The sequence below is a fragment of the Pantherophis guttatus genome, chromosome 3 (assembly GCF_059756535.1).
Source record: "Pantherophis guttatus breed Tessera chromosome 3, ASM5975653v1, whole genome shotgun sequence".
NCBI lineage: Eukaryota > Metazoa > Chordata > Lepidosauria > Squamata > Colubridae > Pantherophis > Pantherophis guttatus.
In genome coordinates this window covers 16,871,829-16,894,221 of record NC_142065.1, presented here as the reverse complement: position 1 = coordinate 16,894,221, position 22,393 = coordinate 16,871,829, and the positions used below count along the sequence as shown (strand labels likewise).

Below are 22,393 nucleotides of genomic sequence, written 5' to 3'. Positions count from 1 at the left end.
TCCAGAAGTTATGGGTGCTCCATCACTAGAGGCTTTTAAGAAAAGACTGGACAGCCACTTGTCTGGAATGATATAAGGCCTCCTTCTTGAGCAGGGGGTTGGACTAGAAGACCTCCGAAGTCCCTTCCAACTCTGTTATTCTGTTTTCTGTTACAATTCTTTCACTGGCAAAGACTGGGCTGCTTGCCCTGGCTGCCCTGTGCATGAAGAACTTGGACCAAGCAGAGCTTCTTTGAATTCTGTTTTTCGCTGGATTCCCTGCATTCCCCGTGGATGTGCCTGAGGAGAAAGTCGGGCAAAAACCTTGTGAAATGACATTCATTTTCTCCTACTTTGCCAAGGACAGAAAAGAAAACATTTCTGCCAGCTGCGGAAGATTTGGCTCTGATTTTACAAGTTCTTATGGCACGGTTCATTATATAAAGGGGGATATTGTGATGGGCCAACGTAGACAAAGTGGGGATATTCAGAAGAGATTAAAATCCTCCTTAATACGAATGAGCTTTTGAGTCAATCCACCCGGCCCAGTAATAATTAAGCCAGTGAATGCAAAACTATTTTTAGTTCTGTTTGTTTTCTTGCTATACGTGCCCCTCGTTTTATTCTGTTTCAAGGTAGGAAACATCAGACTGAGATGTTCAGAAGAGAAGTAAGAAGGGATAAACCAAAGGAATTGAAGGCAAGAGATAAGAAAAAGGAAAGAAAACATTGCTGAAACTAGTTGTTATAAACACTGCATTTATATAATTACAGTATATGGCCATATTTTTCTACCAACCTTTTTTCTACCACATCCATCCATGTCTTTTGTTTGTTTTTTACTTATTAAATTTTCTGGCTCTGCAACCAAACAAGATAAACACAGACTTCAATGGATAATTAGAACTGTAGAAAAAACAATGGCTACCAACCTGCCTTCCATTGAGGATCTGTATACTGCAGGAGTCAAAAAGAGGACTGTGAAAATATCTACAGACCCCTCACATCCTGGACATAAATTGTTTCAACTTCTACCCTGAAAAAGACGCTACAGGGCACTGCACACCAAAACAACTAGACACAAGTACAGTTTTCCCCCAAATGCCATCACTCTGCTTAACAACTAATTCCCACAACACTGTCAAATAATTTACTAAGACTGTATGACTATTATTCTTCTCTTCCTGACTAGTATCTATCTCTTCCCACTTATTACTATAACCATGTTGCTTGTATCTTTCAATTTATATTGTTTTATTTGTTTCCTAGTATGATTTGATAGCTTATTAGTTACCTTGACTATCACTAAGTGTTGTATCTTTTTATTATTGATGAACGTATTTTATTCTCCATATGTACACTGAGAGCATATGCACCAAAGACAAATTCCTTGTGTGTCCAATCATACTTGGCCAATAAAGAATTCTGTTCTGTTCTGTTCTGTTCTGTTCTGTTCTGTTCTGTTCTGTTCTGTTCTGTTCTGTTCTGTTCTGTTCTATTCTATTCACTGTCCAAGTGACTCTGGGAGGCTTATAGTAAAAACCGAGATATAAAAATAATTATACATGTAAAAACAGATTAAAATAATAAAACAATAAGTACAAAACTAAAAAAAAAAATCAGGTTCAGAGCAGGGCGGAGAGGGTACATTCTGTACCACTGCTCAACCACCAGCTTCTCCATCAGAGTTTCATGACAATCAACAGAACCAAGTTTTAAGGCCCTTCCTGAAGGCCAGGAAGGTGAGGACAGATCTCACCTCTAGTGACAGGATGTTCTTGAGGAGCTGTGGCAGAAAAGTCTGTTCTCCTAGACCCCACTAGCCAAAATGTCTTGGTTGATGAGGCCCACAGTAGGCCCCTACTGACAGAAGGATTGGAGCGGGCCAGTCCCAATGGGACAAGATGATAGCTCAGATATCTTCGATGAATATCCATATTAGACTTCACTTCCTTTCTGTGGATCTCACAAACTCCATCCAACTATGACAACATGTACCTCACAGTTGGTGGAATATAGACAATAGTATATTGGTAGGTAGTCTATAGATTAGAGATCCTAGCTAGCATCAAATAGCATAATCACGTGTAGAGAAAACCTGGACTTTGATTGTGCCCTAAATATGCTCAGACTGGTATCATTTGTAAAGAATGATGCATAGGTATAACAAAGGCCTTGTCTCTCTTACTAAAAATATTTTTGAACAACTTTTGCTATGTATGATAATTTCTGTAAGTGGCCACAGTGTCAAACGTGCTTCAGTTCTGTTATTAATGACTTGTCCTACAGTTGGTATCCTTTAAGGTTAAAAGAAAGAATGGGTGTTGTGGTTGAAGGGAGGAATAAAGCTGAAGAGTGAATAAATAAATGTTTGTGCACCAAGCTATGTGCTATGCACTGAATGAACTGTGATCCTATTTCTCATCTTGACATCCTGACAACTAAGCAAAATCTATAGTGGAAACCCAAATATATATATAGCACATTGTTTCTTTTTTAAAAAGAGTCAAGCTCTTATGGGAATAAACACAAAATCCTGGCTATAGGTCTCTGATATAGCATCTTCATCCAATCTAGTGCAACCTTCCCCTCAATATTAATTTGATCCCTAAGTAGGATGCTGGTTCTTGACCCAGAATTAGAAGTTGGGTTTTGTGATAGCAGTAGATACAATATGAAGACAAGGAGCACAATGTTTCCCAACGTTTGCTTACAACTTACCTCCATACTGCAGTCCCTTATCTTTAGAGCAAGGGCATCTGACCTTCACAACTTTAAGACTTGTGGACTTCAATCCCAGAATCCATCAGCCAATCACATCTGGTTATTGAATCAATCCAATCTTTGCCTTTGTTTTATGCATTGCACGGTTAACCAAACAGATTGCATTTGTATGTGCATGCCACAAAAAACGGTAACAAACTCTAGTGTGTTGAGTGCATGTGACTAATACACTGAGCTATAAAGCAAGTTGTGTGAAAAGAGCCAAGGTGGGGGAAAGCATTAGAATATTTTCATCTTCTTAACCACTTTGCTGCAACTTTGGGGGCTTGTGTACACAAGGACATAGTTGTCTATCGCTGGCCAAGCCAAGCAACTCAATGCTCAACATAGACAACCATGAATTAATTATGGGGGTTGACTTCACCCAATGCTCTAGGCCCGAGGTGTCCAATCTTGGCCACTTGAAGACTTGTGGTCTTCGACTCCCAGAATTCCTCAGCCAGCAAGGCCAAATACCCCTGCTCTAAGCTAAAATGGACTTGGCCATCTTGCAATTTAGTGTGTGGTGCAAAAGGAGTCAGAGACATAGATATCTCCTTCTCCAACCTTCTTCTGCATTCCAAAACAAAGGCTGAAAGTCCTAGACTTCTGACCCATCTGGCCTCTGCTTAAAAAGCTGCAGCAAGGGCAACCCAGTGCTATCCTTCCTGAGGGAAAGAGCCCCACCTTCAAACCGTTCTCTGTAATAAGAAAATACAATTACAGGAGGGGCACCTGGTCATGGATCTTCTATCGTGTCAGTCAGCAGGTGGTAATTCACTTGATTGAATGTTCCTCAGTACAAGCTGATTCCTTGTCGGTGAAGAAAAGCTTTTCAAGAAAAGGGCTAGATTGAATGCCACCTCATTTCCAGAGTGCAGAGAATTGCATGACGCCTCCCCAGTTTGCACCTGCAGATTAAAATGACCCAGATGAAATTTTAGCACTTAATGAAGCCTGAGTTTCTACCTATCACCCACAGTTTCAAATTGTCTACAGCTGAAAGGGGCTTGACTTCATTCAGTAGCCTTGGTGTAAAATTATGGGCATGCTTTTCATTATCCAATCTGATCAGGAAACCCTACACCATTTCAGACAAATGGTTATCCACAATCTTCTTAAAAACTTCCAGGGTTGGAGCATTCACAACTTCTGGAGGCAAGTTGTTCCACTGATTAATTGTTCTAACTGTCAGGAAATTTCTCCTTAGTTCTAAGTTGCTTCTCTCCTTGATTAGTTTCCACCCATTGTTTCTTGTCCTGCCCTCAGGTGCTTTGGAGAATAGCTTGACTCCCCCTTCTTTGTGGCAGCCCCTGAGATATTGAAACACTGGCAGCTTCCTAGGCGGCTCAGTGGCTAAGATGCTGAGCTTGTTGTTCAGAAAGGTCCAATGGTTCCTTCCAACTCTGTTACTAGTCCTTCTTTTCATCAAACTAGACATACCCAGTTTCAGCAATCGTTCTTTATATGTTTTAGCCTCATCCCCTAATCATCTTTGTTGCTCTTCTCTGCACTCTTTCTAGAGTCTCAACATCTATTTTACATCATAGCAACCAAAACTGGATGCAGTATTCCAAGTGTGGCCTTACCAAGGCATTATAAAGTGGTATTAACACTTCACTTGCATTCCCATTTTTAGGCAACTTGAATTTCCTAACCACCTGCTTTCTTGCTTAGTCTTCTGTGCCTCTAAGCTCTCTACCACCACTTCTGTGTGCTAAAAAGCTTCCTCATTTAGGTAGTTGCTTTGCTTAATCCCTTCTAAATAAGCACAGCAGAATGATCGTTCTCAGCAACAGCAAATTTAGTTGGATCAATAGGATTCTACTTAGAATGCCCTCTGTGCCCCCAACATGCTTCAAAATACATTCAATATCCAGCCCTTGCACTGACTGAGTTTGAATCATGACCAATGCTGGCATTTGCCCACAGTATAACTGGGCTTGTATTGATTTTTAACCAGACTATGTTCACATAACACACCAATCTACGGTTAACCGAAGCATGCTAATTGATTTATCTTACTTGTATGAATGCTACTCAGGATACTTTTACTGGGTTTGCATGCAAAAACCATCCAAATTTGTACTGCAAATGTACAATTGTAGTGCAGCACAACAATGTATTATATTGTATGCGCTAAGGATATGCCCTCCATGCTAATATCTAAAAACATCTTCTAACATCATGCAGTCATTGTGGTAGTGTGTTACTCTTTCTAAACTCAATCAGAATAGAGCTGGAAGGGTCCTTGGAGGTCTTCTAATCTAGCCCCTTGCTCAAGCAGGAGACCCAGTGGTGGGATTCAGCCAGTTCGCACCACTTGGGGAGAACCGGTTGTTAACTTTCTGAGCAGTTTGGCAAAATGGTTGTTGGAAGAAATCATTAGGGCAGAGAACCGGTTGTTAAATTACTTGAATCCCACCATTGAGGAGACCCTATACCATTCCAGACAAGTGGCTGTCCAGTCTCTTCTTAAAAACCTCCAGTGATGAAGCATGACAACTTCTGGAGGCAAGCTGTTCCGCTGGTTAATTGTCCTCACTGTTAGGAAGTTTGTCCTTAATTCCAGGTTGCTTCTCTCCTTGATTAGTTTCCATCCATTGTTTCTTCTCCTACTGTCTGGTGCTTGGGAAAATAAGTTGACCCCCTTCCTCCTCTTTGTGGCAGCCTCTCAAATACTGGAACACTGCTATCATGTCCCCCCTAGTCCTTCTTTTCTGTAGATTAGTCAATTCCAAATCCTGGAACCATTCTTCATATGTTTTAGTCTTTAAGCCTTTAACCCTCCTAGTTGCTCTTCTTTGCATTTTTTCCCCCAAAGTCTCAAAATCTTTTTTGTAATGTGGTGACCAAAACTGGAAGCAGTATTTCAGGTGTGGCCTTACTAAGGCTTTATAAAGCGATACTAATACTTCACGTGATTTTGATTCTATGCCTCTGTTTATACAACCAAGGATTGTATTAGCTTTTTTGGCTGCTGCTGCACGCTGCTGGCTCATGTTTAAGTGATTGTCCAACATTATTACATTATCATTATTGCAGAGCTCTTTGCCTCTGCTTTGAAAATGTGTTCAGAAATTTTATCTTCTGTTTTATATGGCCTGGAAGTTTTAGATTTTATCATAGCCATGCTGGAACGATCTTTATATACAAATGGATCTTCTGATTTTGATGCATCTTTCCCAATGTAAAGCCTTCTAAGTAGGTGTGTAGAAAACGTAACCTGCAGAATTCCCAGTCATGGTGGGTAGAAATATTAGCAACTGTAGACCAAAAGTATCTTGAGGACACCAAACGAAGAAAACTCTACAAGGTTCGTTTCCAGAAGACAATTAATGGGTAAACACATTGCATTAGTCTACTTTGCTTAACCACGGTTTATTGATTCAGTCACAGCTGGCTAAGTTAATATCCTAGACCCATGATGGCGAACCTATGGCACGCGTGCCAGAGGTGGCACGCAGAGCCCTCTCTGCTGGCACGCGTGCTGTCATCCCAGTTCAGATCTCCGTGGCATTTCTTTTGTGAGCTTCTGTTTCCCTGCGAACGACAAAACAGAACCTCATGAAAGAAAAAGATCTCACCTCCTGCTGTGTTACCGGTGTTGGGATGCCCCATCTCCCACTGGCCAGCTGGTCTTTGGGTCCCTGCTGTGCATGTACACATGTCTGTGCATGCACAGGTTCACGCATGACTGCGCATGCCTGTGTATGTCTGTGCATGTGCACATTTGCACATACACATGTTTGCACAAGTGAGGGCACCTTTCTGTTTGGGCATGCGCACAGTTTGGGCACTCAGTGCCTAAAACATTCACCATCACTGTCCTAGACTACCGGTAAGTCTTAACCCAAAATAAATCCTAGTCCCTGGCTTTATGTAATTTTGTAAAGATAACTGAATTAATCAAAAAACCCACAAATTTTTATGACAGTTTTAGTAGTGGCTAACACAGACATTACCATCTAACCTTTCGTAGACCACATTCAATTCTTGCTAAGCAGGAAACAACATTATGCCTGACCAATGTGAACTCAGACACTTTATTTCCTTCAGGTGTTCAGTGCTCTACAAAACCTGATAGAATATGGAAATGGAGATAAAGCAAGCGGCAATAGCTGAGTGATTTCCTTCTTTTGTTTAAAAGCTTGCTTCCAACTTTTAAATGTTTCTATTGTGAAGAGGAATGGGAAAGAAAGAAAGGGGGGGGGGGTGTTTGGGAAACCAAAGGCAATTGCCCCACTGCTGTCTCTGTGAAGAGAGAACATTTTATTTAAAGCTGATATTCTTTGTTTTCCTTCTCTTATTGAAAATAGGGGCTTGTTTCCTTCAAAAGTAAGGTAAAAAGGAGAGCCCTGACATCTTTCTCAGATGCCAAACTGTGACTAAAACAACGGCCCCAAAGAACAACGGTCCAAGGACTCCAGGGATGGTGAAAACATCTTTTTAAAAAACCTTTTCTTTGTCTGTTAGCCTTGGGCCATTGTTCTTTGGGGCTGTTGTTTTAGTCACAGTTTGACATCTGAGAAAGAGCGTCCGTGATGACGTCCGGGTTTAACGAAAATGTTCTCGGATGACAGGTTTGTACCTTGCACTGCGCCCCAAAGGAAGAAAGGAGGCCTGTGTTTCCATCTTAGTCAAAGGAAGGATGGCTCATGGGTAAGATATTGTTTCATAATGGTTCTCTTTTACCTTGAATTTTGAGTCTTTTGTTTTGACTCATCTTCAGCTCTGTTTTGTCTCCTTCAAAGCTGCATGAAAACCAAGGCACTGTCAATTCAAGAAAACTTAATTTCATCCCGGAGAAGTCGGAACCAAGGGAGGGCCAGCCAATGAATCCTCAGAGTTTAACCTGCTTTTCAGAGGCTAATTAGGGAGCTGCAAGATTAGAACTGGATTCAGGTATGATGCCACTCTCTGAGAACAGTAGGAAACGTGGTGCCTAGGACTTATCTGAGTTTGATTCCCTTAATTTGTTGGTTTGAATTAAAAGGCATCAATTGGAAGCTTACGCGTTGCAATGCCTAGTGTTACATTCTAGGACCAGTGAGGGGTTTCTACTGGTGTGCCCTGGTTTGGACAAACTGGTAGTGGTGGTGGCGAGAGGCTCCACCCATCCACCCAGACATCATCACGGACGCAGAAGGTTCTGTGCATGCGCAGAAGCACTGCACGCAAGCAAAGCACGCACACGTGTGTTCACAGTTCCAAACTGGTAGCGAAGGTAAGTGAAACCCACTACTGTCTAGGACAGGGGTCACCAACCTTTCGGACCCCAGGGACCATTAAGTTCATAATTTCAAATTCCGCGGACCACTAATATGATCTGCCTAATGACCAGCTGGGTAGGCGTGGCTAGGTGGTCATATGACTGGGTGGGCATGGCCAACTCCTCGCCTCCCCGCCCAGGCTCCTTAGGGCCCCAACAGGAAGCAGTTGTTGGAGCTAAACAGCCACCACGAGAAAGAGTTGGCAAAACAGCTCAGTTCAAATTGGATCTGACCAAGAAGGAGGCTCAGCAGAAGCACCTCACTGAGGACTATGAGCCTAGGCTTTCCAAGCAGAGGGAAAAACTGTGGGAGTGCAAGACCAGGTACCAGTCCCTGGAGGCTCAGTGGGCTGAGATGGTCAGCCAGTTCTGGGCCATGAGGCTGTCCCACTGGAACAAGGTCCTCCGGCTCTTTGCCACCAGCGGTGCTTCCTTCCAGCCTTCACTCAAAGCCCCGCACCAGGAGGCTGAAGCAGACCCTAAGTCAGAATTTCTGCCCCCCTCCGACCCACACAAAAAGACCCCAAAGGGGGAGACTCTTTGCAGCAACACAAACGTTCATTGCACGTATCCAGCCCAGGGGCCGGAGTTTGAGGACCCCTGATTTAGTGCAATCTTAAAAATGCAAATAATTTTTCTGCAGACCACCAAAATTTTCTCGTGGACCACCAGTGATCCATGGACACCAGTTGGTGACTGCTGTTCTAGGATATTCTTTATTTTCAAGGGAGAAAAAGGGGGACATTTAGGAAAATTTAGAATATTGTGTAGAAATGATGGGAGGCAGCAAAGAAATATTTTTCTTGGCAGTGTGCCTATATTCCCAGAACAAGAACAAAGGTAAAGCTGTCATAGTAGACAGCATCTATTGTCCTCTACAGAAGGGGTGATGATGGAGAGAAGGTGTGTACAATGAATGGCGACTCTCACCATGGCAGGGATTTTAAACAGGTAATGCTGTCCATCGTTTTGTCAGAGAGCGCTAATGTTGCATGCCTGTCCTTGTTTTCTGATATATATTCTGCAAAATAATAATAATAAATAAGGGGAGGAGTGGGAAACTATAAGCTTTGTTGCATTTCTTTGACAGCTTGGAGTCTGTTTGTCCATGTTCAGTTCATATTATGACTTCCTGAATTGTGTATAGATTTCTCATGAGGACACTAAGATGTTCTAGGATTCTAATTTTTCTGAGTACTTCCACAAAGTTGATATGATCCATCCAAAAGATTTTCTATAACTGATGAAGCACACACTGACTAATATTTGGTATTCTTCGGCTTTCTCGGTTATCCATCATACACCCACAACAATAATTTGTGTTCCTTGGCTTTTTTAAAAAAAGCCAGTTTGAATACCTGACACTTCGTTTTCTATATAGGGGGTTTAATCTGCATTGGATGATCCTAAATATTATTCTGCTAGCATGTGAAATTAAGGCTATATTGTATGATAGTTTGCACACACTGTTAAATCTCCTTTTTTTGGTATCAGAATGCAGAGTGACCTCTTTCAATTGGTTGGCCACTGTGTTGTCCTTCAGATTATACGGTGTGCTAATTACCTGTGTAAAATCTAAAATGTAAATCTAAAGGGTTATCTAAAACAATCTATGAAGCTAAAATATGTATCACCAAACACAAGATAGTGAAGTCGTATTAAACCTGAAGTGATGAATAAAACAGATTGTAGTAATTCTACAGAGATTCATACCATTATGGTCTATCTCAGGGGTACCAACCTTTCGGACCTCAGGGACCATTAAGTTCATAATTTCAAATTCCGTGGACCACTAATATGATCTGCCTAATGACCAGCTGGGTAGGCGTGGCTAGGTGGTCATGTGACTGGGTGGGCATGGCCAACTCCTCGCCTCCCCGCCCAGGCTTCTTAGGGCCCCAACAGGAAGCAGTTGTTGGAGCTAAACAGCCACCACGAGAAAGAGTTGGCAAAACAGCTCAGTTCAAATTGGATCTGACCAAGAAGGAGGCTCAGCAGAAGCACCTCACTGAGGACTACGAGCCTAGGCTTTCCAAGCAGAGGGAAAAACTGTGGGAGTGCAAGGGCAGGCACCGGTGCCTGGAGGCTCAGCAGCCTGAGATGGTCAGCCAGTTCCAGGCCATGAGGCAATCCCACTGGGACAAGGCCCTCCGGCTCTTTGCCACCAGCGGTGCTTCCTTCCAGCCTTCGTCCAAAGCCCCACACCAGGAGGCTGAAGCAGACCCTAAATCAGAATTTCTGCCTCCCTCCGACCCACACAAAAAGACCCCGAAGGGGGAGGCTCTTTGCAGCAACACAAACGTTCATTGCATGTATCCAGCCCAGGGGCCGTAGTTTGAGGACCCCTGATTTAGTGCAATATTAAAAATGCAAATAATTTTTCTGTGGACCACCAAAATTTTTTCACAGATCACCAGTGATCCATGGACCACCAGTTGGTGACCGCTGTTCTATCTGATATATTGACTAAGCAACATAGGGAATTTTGCTCACTACAATAGTCAATCAATATTTTTCTTTAAAAGTTGACCAGTCCATGCTATCCATCCAGAGAACCTTTTTCACTTCTCATAAAAATTAACTTCCTTCTTCCACAGAAAGAAAACAGAAAAAGCTGTTTATTTCCCCCACCCCCAAAAACCTGAGCTTCCTGTTTATTGCAACATTTATTTTTAAAATGTTATAGCTATCTTTCAAAGCCAAGTTTTCCCAGGGCATTTTACAATATATTAAAAATTTCCACATTCACATTTTGAGCAATAATTGAAATACACAGCCAAGTAGACGTGGGGAAAGGAACTAAGACGAGTGGGAGTGCCAAAAAAGACACTCAAAGTACAATTGGAAAGTATTTAAATGAGAAAAAATGGAAACAGCATAAAAAGCAAATGTGGCAGCCAAAAAAAAAAAAAAAGCTTACACAATTTTGAAATTAAAAAGGGTGCATACGGCAGATAGTCAGAGGAACAGGCTGCCAAGAAAAAGTACATCCAAAACGGTCATGAATTGTAGGAATAGCAGATTGAAGGAAGAGGAGTGAAAATTGAGACAGATAGAAATACAGGTAGTCTTTGACTTATGACCACAACTGAGCCCAAAATTTCTGTTGCTAAGCAAGACAGTTGTTAAGTTTTTGACCCATTTTCTTGCCACAGTTGTTAAGTGAATTGAATCAGTACAGTTCAGTGGTGAAATCCAATTTTTTTTACTACCGGTTCTGTTGGCGTGGCTTGGTGGGCGTGGTGTGGCTTGGTGGACATGGCAGGGGAAGGATACTGCAAAATCTCCATTCCCACCCCAACTCCTGGGGAAGGATATTGCAAAATCTCCATTCCCACCCCACTCTGGGGCCAGCAAGAGGTAGTATTTGCCAGTTCTCTGAACTGCTCAAAATTTCCGCTACCGGTTCTCCAGAACCTGTCAGAACCTGCTGGATTTCACCCCTGCTACAATTGTTAAGTTCACTTAACAGAGCTGCTAAGTGAATCTGGGTTCTCCATAGATTTTGCTCAAGAGAAGATTGCAAAAGATGATCACATGATCCCAGGACATGGCAACCATCATAAATACATGTCATTTGTCAAGTGTCTGGATTTTGATCACATCACCACGGGGATGCTATGATGCCCGTAAGTGTGAAAAATGGATATAAATCACTTTTTTCATTGCTGCTGTAACTTCAAACGGGCGCTAAATAAATGGTTGTAAGTCGAGGACTACCTGTATGATGAGGGAATATCTATTTGATACGAAAGATTGGAAAAGGGGTGAAATAGCAAATAAGCAGAGGAAGGAAAATGTCTTCATCCCTTTAAGAGGGGAAAGGAGGAGCCAAAAAGCTACAGTCCAGTGGGATAGCAATAGCACTTAGCAATAGCACTTAGACTTATATACCGCTTCATAGTGCTTTAACAGCCCTCTCTAAGCGGTTTTACAGAGTCAGCCTATTGCCCCCAACAATCTGGGTCCTCATTTTACTGACATTGGAAGAATGGAAGGCTGAGTCAACCTCGAGCCGGTAAGGATCGAATTCCTGACAGAGGATGGAATCAGCCTGCAATACTGCATTCTAACCACAGGACCACTGTGACACCATGTGATATCTGGAAAGATTTTAAGTACAGCATAAAGCGATCAGTCTGTAAGCAACATTAAAAATAATGCAATCCTGTACAGAATTCAGCTTGGATTTATCAAGAACAAGTCTTGTTAAAAAGGTAAAGGTAAAGGTTCCCCTCACATATGTGCTAATCGGTCCCAACTCTAGGGGGCAGTGCTCATCTCTGTTTCAAAGCCGAAGAGCCAGCGCTGTCCGAAGACATCTCTGTGGTCATGTGGCCAGCATGACTAAACTCCAAAGGCACACGGAATGCTATTACCTTCCCACCAAAGGTGGTCCCTATTTTTCTACTTGCATTTTTTACGTGCTTTCGAACTGCTAGGTTGGCAGAAGCTGGGACAAGTAACGGGAGCTCCCCTGTTACACGGCACTAGGGATTCGAACTGCTGAACTGCCGATCTTTCAATCAACAAGCTCAGCATCTTAGCCACTGAGCCACTGCTCAGATCTATCTTTAGATCTATCTTATGCTGGGTTTGATTGCATTACTACTTGTGAGATAATAGGAATGCTGAAATGTATTTTGATTTCTGCAAACTTTTGATCAAATCCTCCATGGCATTCTGATTTGCAAGCTAGTGAAGTACGGACTGGATGGCACTGCAGTTAAGGCCTAAAAAAGCACACTCAGAGATTGTTCGTCAATGGTTCCTCATTAAACTGAAGGGAGGTAGTGCGTAGAGTGCCATAACATTTAATGCTGGGTCCTTCACTCTTCATCAATTTCTTTCATGAATTGGAGGAAAAGATGGAGTGAGCATTTAGCAAGTCTGCAGGAGAAGGAAATTGGATGGGATCGCTAATACCACCAGAAAAGGGAAATAAAATTCAAACTCTTGATAGGTGAGATCAATTGGCTGGGGAAATATGAGAGACTTGAAGTCCATACATCTTAAAGTTGCCAAGGCTGAGTAACACCGATTAGATAAATGGGCTGAGAAATAACAGACAATGCAAATTTCATCACTTAGGAAATTTCCCAGCACAATGCTGAGGTCAGGTTTTCAGGTACAAGCAGAACCGCAGTAAAACAATCCTCTTTACATCTAACTAATGGTATCTAAAGCAGCTGAGAGATCCAGGGAAATGCTCAAGATTCAGGACCGTCGTCCCCCATCTGTCTGTGGGCAATGATCATCCCACTGGGTGAATAATTCAATTTCAATGCCAACATGAATCCCTACTGGATTGAGTCTAGAAAATCATGGCTGATCCGAGCCAAATGTTCCTAGACACAATGGATTTTGCCCAGAAACACCTGGCTCTGTTCAACCATGATTTATTTCCATAGCTTGCCTAGGAAAGAGATGTTGGCAGCAGATCTACAATTATTCAGTTCTTCTACATCAGGGGTGTCAAACTGGCAGCCCATGGGCCGGATGCGTCATGTGCAGGTCAGCTCCGATAAGGGAAAAAACGTCACGATATGTCACATGATGGCAAGGTGACGTGGTGAGTTTGACACCCATGTTCTACATGCCATGATCAGGTCTGTTCTTATTGCAGCTGCCTTTAATGAAGTTGAGACTATTCCTTATAGGAAGGAAACTCCTGATCTCTTATACTGGGTGAATAAAGGGCAAGAATCAAGCAAATAAGTGGTTGGCCATGTATCTCCAAACATTTTTTCTAGATTTTTCAGGCCTTAAAATGTCATTCAAGAGGCTGTGAACAGATCATGCTTCACCCATCTCCAGAGACTTGGATTAAGAAAACTGTAGAGTCCAGAATGATGATGTATAGTTAATTTTGTTTTAAAACTATCTAACCCAATGGTTCTAAACCTTTTCTTCGCCACAGATCCTCTTTAAATACCTTGGAGATGGTATTTGCCATGGCCACAGACCCCCAAGACTTAAATCATAACATTTCTTCAAATCTTTGCAGACCCTCCTCGCAATGAGGGGTGAAATTCAAATTTTTTTTACTACCGGTTCTGTGGACGTGGCTTGGTAGGCATGGTGTGGCTTGGTAGGCGTGGCAGGGGAAGGATACTGCAAAATCTCCATTCCCTCTCCACTCCAGGGGAAGGAAACTGCAAAATCTTCATTCCCTCTCCACTCCAGGGGAGGGATATTGCAAAATCTCCATTCCCACCCTACTCTGGGGCTAGCCAGAGGTGGTATTTGCCGGTTCTCCGAACTACTCAAAATTGCCACTACCGGTTCTCCAGAACCTGTCAGAACCTGTTGGATTTCACCCCTGCTCGCAATCCCCCAAGGGTTCATGGACCACAGGTTGAGAACCACTGATCTAGCCAATATTTTACAGAAGCTGTTGAGCTGTTCAGTGTGATCTCCTGAAAGGCTAGAACCCAAGAAGCCTTTAACTAATTAGAAAAGTTTTACTATGTAATATTGAGAAGATGAAGTCATGGAGATTTTTTCCCCATCTTTCTTGCGATCACAGAATAGCCTTGGTAAGTGTCTTATTAGTATTTAATCGAAGAGATGAATTTTCCTCCAGTTGCATTAAATGATTCCCCACCTTCCTTCCTAATTTCAGTCAGTGTGTATATTAGGTGGCTGAATAAGCTGTGTTTTCTAGGACAGGATACTCAGGAGTATGTTATGGCATAAAGTTGCGAGTGCTCCATCACTTTCAATTCAAACCTTTATTGTCAATGCACGACATGTGTACAATGAAATTGAATGAGACTCCCTTGGTGCAGCCCACCGAAGAACACAGAATACATCTCGATAAATCAATCAATAAAAAAGAAATCCCTAAACCCAAATAAGTAATGAACTAGCACACATTTACACATACATACCATGTTTCCCTGAAAATAAGACCCTGTCTTATATTTTTTTGAACCCTGAAATAAGCGCTTGGCCTTATTGCCATGCGCTCAAAAGCCTGATTGGGTTCATTATCAGGGGATGTCTTATTTTGGGGGAAACAGGGTACATATATAATATTATATTACACTGTTATATACATGTTGCATGTTACCCTGGCACTGTAAGTCTATCACATTAAGCCTGATTGTGCTGTTACGTTGCGTTTAAAAGTCTGACAGCCCATGGATAAAAGCTATTTTTCAGCCTATTCGTTCAGCTGCCTATGCGTCTATATCTCCTGCCCGATGGTAGGAGAATAAAGAAATGCTGTCCAGGGTGTGAATCATCCCTAAGGATTTTCCTCACTCTGCTGAGACAGTGGGACCTGGCGATTTCATCCAGTGGGGTTAGGAGGCAGCTCGTGATTTTTTGTGCTCATCACCCTCTGTAATGCCTTCCTGTCCGTGGCTGTCCGTGACACAATATGTGAGGGCGCTTTCTATTGTGAACTGGTAGAAGGAAGTCATCAGCTGTTGTTCCACCTGATTTTTCCACAAGACCCTAAAGAAATGGAGTCTCTGTTGAGCCTTTCTAACCACCTGGGATGTGTTATTTTTCCAGGTGAGAACTTGGCTAAGGTGCACTCCCAGGAATTTGAATGCGGAGACCCTCTCCACACAGCTCCCTTTGATATAGAATGAGGCAGGTTCCTTTCTCTGCTTCCGGAAGTCCAACACTATCTCCTTTGTCTTGCAGGTGTTTAGATGCAAGTTGTTTTCTGAGCACCATGTAGATAACTTCTGAATTTCTTCCCTGTTTGCTGATTTGTCCCCTCCTGTAATAAGACCCATCACTGGAAGTTTTTAAAAGGAGATTGGACAGCCATTTGTTTGGAATGGTATAGGCCAGTGCTGGCGAATCTTTTTGGCACCAACTGCCAAAATGGGAGCACGTGTGTGTGGGAGCACTGGAAACCGGAAGAGCAGCTCCCCGGCACTCACGTGCGGGAGCACTGGAAACTGGAAGAACACCGGTGCACATGCATGCACTGGGAAGCTGAGCTTCCAGCTTCCAGTCATTCTGGTCTTCCGGTTTCTGGCATGCATGCACATGCGAACACCAGCTGGCTGTCACACATGCGCACCCTGGAAATGGAAGCTCAGCTTTCCCGGTGCACTCATGCATGCCAGGGAACTGCTCTTCCGGTTTCTGGTGTGAAGATCAGCTGGCTGGTATTCATGTGCACAGTGAAATCCGGAAGAGCAACGGGTGCCAACAGCTGGCATGCCACTTCCGGCACACATGCCATAGGTTCGCCATCACTGGTATATAGGCTCTCCTGCTTAAGCAGGGGGTTGGACTAGAAGACCTCCAAGGTCCCTTCCGTTATACTGTTGATTACTGTATTCCACAAGGGAATCATAGCTTTGACTTGAGTGTTCTCTGGACTTCTTCAGACTCTAGGGACAGACTATTCCAATGGATCTTATACCCCTGAAAAGAGGAACAGTTGCTGCATATCTAAATCTTAACAGGAAATGATCTTATAAAGGAAATAATGCAAAATCTCCCACATTCAGACTACAATCTTCCTGCCAAGTAGATCAGATCCAGAATATGACTTGACACCTAAATTGGGACAGGTCCCAGAATTAACACGAACACAAATTCTTAGCTCCTCCAGTTATGAGGGTTTAGGATAGGTATAGAAGTCCATTAGACCATCACCTTGGGAGTGCTGAACATCAAATCTGAGGCTACTTCCTTGTTCTCAGCTAATGAGATTACCTGACAGCAGGGGTGTCAATCTCGTAGCATCATGTTGTTGTCACGTGACATATCATGACTTCCCCGCCCCTTTGCTAAACTGGGGGTGGGCATGGCCAGCACATGATGAATTCAGCCCGTGAGCCACGAGTTTGACACCCCTGCCTGACAGACTGGATAACACACCAAAAAAGTCCTCCATCTTCTCCAAATTTTTATGTTAAGAGTTAACATAAAAGGTAAGTGCTTGAATGGACTTCAAAAACTCTTTATGTGAAGGGGCCCATAAAGTGTTTTGAGAATGGACTTTATAAGGTAAGTGTGGACAAGAAATTTGGAGGGGCAAAGAGAATTCCTATAGATCTCTCCTTTTAATCACTGATCTGTTTTAGTGCACCAAAGACCACAGCTGAGAGAGTTACATCTTCCATCACTCCAACAACTTCCATAAACAAGTCATAGATATTGAAGACCTTACTATTCATGAACCTGGAATATAACATCAGTACCTGCAGGCCAGAGACTAGGCAGGTATGTCTACGTCTGAGCAAGGGATTAACTAGAGGAGGAGACAGGTACAATATATCTCATTTCTCTACTCCTACCTTGGCATGTTAATTCTCCAACACTATACTTACCCATAATTAGTCATCCTGATTGAAGTTCTTCAGAAGACTCTCCCAAGCACACAAAATCCCTAGGCAGAACAAAAATGAAAGAAATTAAATTTCCCTCATTTCAATCCTACCTTCTTATCTGCTGTTTTCACCACGACAAAGTATATCACCAATTTCAGGCCTGGGGAGAGAAATACTGCATCCAGTTTTGGTTGCCACGATGTAAAAAAGATGTGGAGACACTAGAAAGAGTGCAGAGAAGAGTAACGAAGATGATGAGGGGACTGGAGGCTAAAACATATAAAAAATAGTTGCAGGAACTGGGTATATCTAGTTTAATGAAAAGAAGGACTAGGGGTGACATGATAGCAGTGTTCTAATATCTCAGGGGCTGCCACAAAGAAGCCTTCAGGTGCTTTGGAGAAGAAGCAGTGGGTGGAAATTAATCAAGGAGAGAAGCAACCTAGAACCAAGGAGAAATTTCCTGACAGACAATTAATCAGTGGAACAACTTGCCTCCAGAAGTTGTAAATGCTTCAACACTGGAAGTTTTTAAGAAGAGATTGGACAACCATTTATCTAAAATGGTACAGGACTTCCTGCCTGAGCAGGGACCTCCAAGGTCCCTTCCAAATCTATTATTCTATATTATGATAATGATGATGATTCCTGCCTAAGCATGGGGTTGGCTAGAAGACCTCCAAGGCAGTGGTGGGTTGCCTCGGGTTCGCAGCGGTTCTATAGAACTGGTAGTAAAACCGGCGGGAAGCTCCGCCCACCAACCCCGACGTCATCAAAATGCTTCTGCGCATGCGCGGCCCCGTTGTGAACCGGTAGTAAAGGTAAGTAGAACCCACCCCTGCTCCAAGGTCCCTTCCAACTCTGTTATTCTATTCTTGAGTACCTCACCCTGCTATTAAGAGGCCACCACTAGGATCAGTGATGCTAACATCATCCAGAGATACGGTTCTCCTGAAGCCTAAATGATTTCAGGAGCTCTTTTAGAGGCATCCAAGATTAGCAACGCTTCTTGAAGAAGTAGCATTTGAGAACACATTATCTTTAGATTTTGTTCTCATTATGCCTGCTATGATAGACTGAGCGACTAGAGTTGCCATAGCAACCGTGGCTTGAGAGTGTGCCTATAGCAGTGTCTACTTCTAGGCACTCCATAAAAGAAAGAATTGGGGGCTTGGGAGGAAATGGAAGCAAAAACTTTTCTCCCTCACTTTAGTCTGCCCTGGTTTGCCAAACAATGCAATACAACAGGTCTCATGCCTTTATCTGCATGTCCTAATTCTTCATTAGATGAAAATGGTGCTTTCCCTTTAAAAATTATTTTCGACTGGACTACAGTTTCCTCCACTCAACATCCTGTTTTGCATAGTAGCCAAGCAGATGCCTTTGAGAGTGTCACAAGGCATAATTTACCATATTTTTCGGACTATAAGACGCACCAAGATATTGAAGAGGAAAAAAAAAAGTTTTTGCCCTCCCCGGCCCCCAGGAGCATTCTGCAGGCCTCCCAAACCCTCTGTGCACCCTGTTTTTGTGAAAAACGGGCCCATTTTTCGCAAAAAAATGGAACAAGTGGGGTGGAGCTTCGGGAGGCCAAAAATAGCTGTATTTGGTGTGTAAGACACACCAACATTTCCACCCTCTTTTGGGGGGGAAGTGTGTTTTATACTCTGAAAAATATGGTACATTATATTCTAGCCTCAAAGAGAACATTCATTAATTCAGAAGATTTTAAAGACTAAAGTATAGCTGAGACCAGAAACCTTCCTTTGGGGATTAATGGACCACCAGCTAGAAGAAAAGCAAATTTAACTTAGATTTTATACGTGACAACTGCACCAAAATTTCTATATGCTCAAAAGTACCAATACAGGAGAATATTTGTAGCTCAGGGTTGAAATGAGGGGTTCCTGGTGGTCTCTGAGCTTGCTTGTTTTCTTGTGGACGTTTCATTATCCAGACTAAATGTCTACGGAGATTCACAGTCATCCAGGTCATAGTTGTCTCAAAGGTGCTTTATTTCAAGAGGCAACTGGACTTCTTGTTTTACTTTGAAGACATTTCGCTTCTCACCCTAGAAGCTAACAAAGCTTCTTGGATGAGAAGCGAAACGTCTTCAGATTAAAACCACCTTTGGCAGGGGTGAAATGCTCCCGGTTCAGACTGGATCGCCTGATCCGGTAGCGATGGTGGCGGGTGGTTCAGAGAACCGGTAGCAAAAATCCCTGCCCCTCCCCCATACCCAGCTGAGCCGCGCAATCATCAGAGGCTTTTTTTTTTTACTTTTAAAAGCATTTTTTCCTACAACCTCTTCAGCCGAAAAAATGCTTTTAAAAGTTAAAAAAAAAGCCTCTGATGATCGCTTGGCTCAGCTGGGATCGTCAGAGGCTTTTAAAAGCATTTTTTTTTCTACAAGCTCTTCGGCCAAAGAGGTTGTAGAAAAAAAAAATGCCTTAAAAAGCCTCTGACGATCCCAGCTGAATTGCCTGATCGTCAGAGGCTTTTAAAAGCATTTTTTCCTGCAACCTCTTAAGGTTGTAGAAAAAATGCTTTTAAAAGTGTAAAAAAAAAAGTTGGCCACGCCCACCCAGTCACATTATCCCCCCTCCCCACCAAGCCACGCCCACAGAACCGGTAGTAACAAATTTTACATTTCACCACTGACCTTTGGGATTACTCAAACTAGATGACATCATCAGTGCTGATGTTACCTAGTTTGGGTAATGAAACATCTGCAAGAAAACAAGCAAGCTCAGAGAGCACCAAGGACCTCTCGTACTCAAAAGTGGAAAAAGTTCAACACTACCCACAATGGAGGAATGCTTGGTGACAATGATGGAGTTTGCAGAGATGACCCAGCTGACTTCCTTGATAATATCTACATTTTTTGGCTGACTGGAAACCCCTTAGAGACTTTTTTGCATGAAACAGCAAACAATGTACTTGTGACTTGTGTTTTTGATCATCAGAGGAAAAAAATTAAATAATAGAAAAAGCGAGCCTTTTTTTTTTTTTGAAATCACACAGTGAAAGATTGCTTTGTAATCATATTTTCTGCAAAGGAAATCGGAAGCATTTTCTGTTTTAATCTTCCTGCACTTTTGTCTTTTCTCTCTTTGTTTCCTTTATTTTCTATTCACTTGTGCTATTTTTATGTTCTCTTTAAAACTTTTAATAATAATATTGTGTGTGTGTGTGTGTGTGTATGTAAGAGAGAGAGAGAGAGAGAGAGAGAGAGAGAGAGAGAGAGAGAGAGAGAGAGAGAAATAAGACATTCAAGGGAGGGAGCTTTTATTCTGGTACTCTCCAAAAGCCATCTCTTCAATTGCCTTTGAACATACATGATTGACAACTGCCAAGTCCCAAATGAAGTCAGCAATTATTTCACAAGAGACACTCTTTTCTTTTTTTAGATCCTGCCATTTTACCCTGAAGTTCAGGGTTTGGATCTAAGCAAATAATAAGAAAATGGATGGGACCTGATCCCCATGTTACAGCATTCTCGCACTTACCTTGAAAGGAAGGGCAGGATACAGAATGAGCATCTCACCAGCATTTCTTTATGGCTCACAAAGCATCTTCCAAAGTGGGGAAAGCAAAATATCTGGATTCTTTTAACATAAAAAAGTGAGGACTTTTGAAAGTTTGATTTCCTGAACTTCAAAAGGAGGCATGAATCATCACCAACAACTTCTTTTAACGACCCTATAATCCCTTGCGGGGTAGAGTCTGGGCACCTGAATGGAGCTAATAGAGTGTTTACTGGCCGGATGCCCTTCCTATTGCCAATGCGGAATTTTGTTCAGCAGATAAATTCTCTCAGAGAGAGAAATATCTGCCTCTACCTAGGATCGAACTCACAGCCTCCTGATTGTGAAGCAAGAGCTCCACCTCTAGGCCACCGCACCACTCCAAAGGGAGGCATGAATGCTGTGATAAAACACTATTGTTACCTTTATTAAAAAGCCAAAAATGAAACCTAACATTCCAGGTAACAGCAAATAAAGAATGCATCTCCCTGGAGAGACACAACATGGGATTCTTATTTCCCTATTGTGACCAGTCATGTCATAGTGTTGGGATTTGATTGTGATGCATTCACGCTTGCTGTGCAGGGGAGAACTGAAAATCATGTCATTTAAAAAAAAAGAAAAAAGAAAGACTATGAAGGAACCCAGACTTAGCTGCCTCTGTCTCATTCAATATCTCCTGGGACCTCATGAACAAATATTCTATGTCATTAAATTCTTCTTAAAAAGAAGAGCTCCAATCGTTGATAAAGGTGCCATTCGGAAGAGAAAATTTGCAAATTATAGATAGGAGAAACTAGCACTCCTTCCCTCAATTTTGGGAGAAAAATGTAACCCTTTGGGATCAACCGTTACCTCCCTAATGCCCTACAATTGTTGATGTCCATGCTACTCAACATGTACTATATTTTATCGTAGTATTATTTTTTGATAGGCTTCTTGATAAGCAGATCTCCTCATCATTATATACTGCTCTATGGCAACTATTTCTCCTTTGCTTTTTTACATTTTACTCTGGGGTTTAATTTGAAAATGAACTCACAAGGAGTCTAAATCCAGAAGTTATTTGACAGTTCCAGGAAGACACTGTCCAGTTTTGTGTAAAGTGATCAAGAAAAGAGCCCCCCATACATACAGAGCTGTATGTAAGGATATTTTCCTCAAGCACATTAACAGGAATCCAGAATGAAAGATCTACCTACTGCATCATCTATGAATGACGATTGGTTGCATAGCAAATGTCAAAAACATGTTGGCTCCTTATTATTCTGAGTAAAACTGTTTCCCCTTCTTTTTTAAACTCATGCACAAATCTATTCAGCGAATGTCTTGAGCATAAGTGTTTTGTCTTTGGGGAAACTTTCTACCATGCCCCCATATTTCCTACTTAGACTCAGTTGAGCTTAAGAAAACTTTCCAAATACAGTGTTGATGATTTGCAAGTTTATAACCATGCCACACTATCATTGGCTGACTTCTCTGTGCTTAGACCTTAGATAGTTTAGACAGTCCAATTATTACTAATGATGCTCTCCATGAACTCT

The 22,393-nt window shown here is 42.3% G+C and overlaps 1 long non-coding RNA gene across 1 annotated transcript in view; it reads right to left on the bottom strand.

The window, feature by feature from the left end:
- Positions 1-741: 741 nt before the first annotated feature.
- LOC132711183 (uncharacterized) overlaps positions 742-22,393 on the bottom strand; it is a 59,269-nt gene continuing 37,617 nt past the window's right edge. Inside the window, exons 2-4 of the long non-coding RNA XR_015732970.1 lie at positions 17,323-17,381; positions 3,478-3,653; positions 742-840 (exon numbers count right to left, since the gene is read on the bottom strand). This is a non-coding gene — a long non-coding RNA (uncharacterized LOC132711183). The remainder of the gene's footprint in view (positions 841-3,477; positions 3,654-17,322; positions 17,382-22,393) is intronic.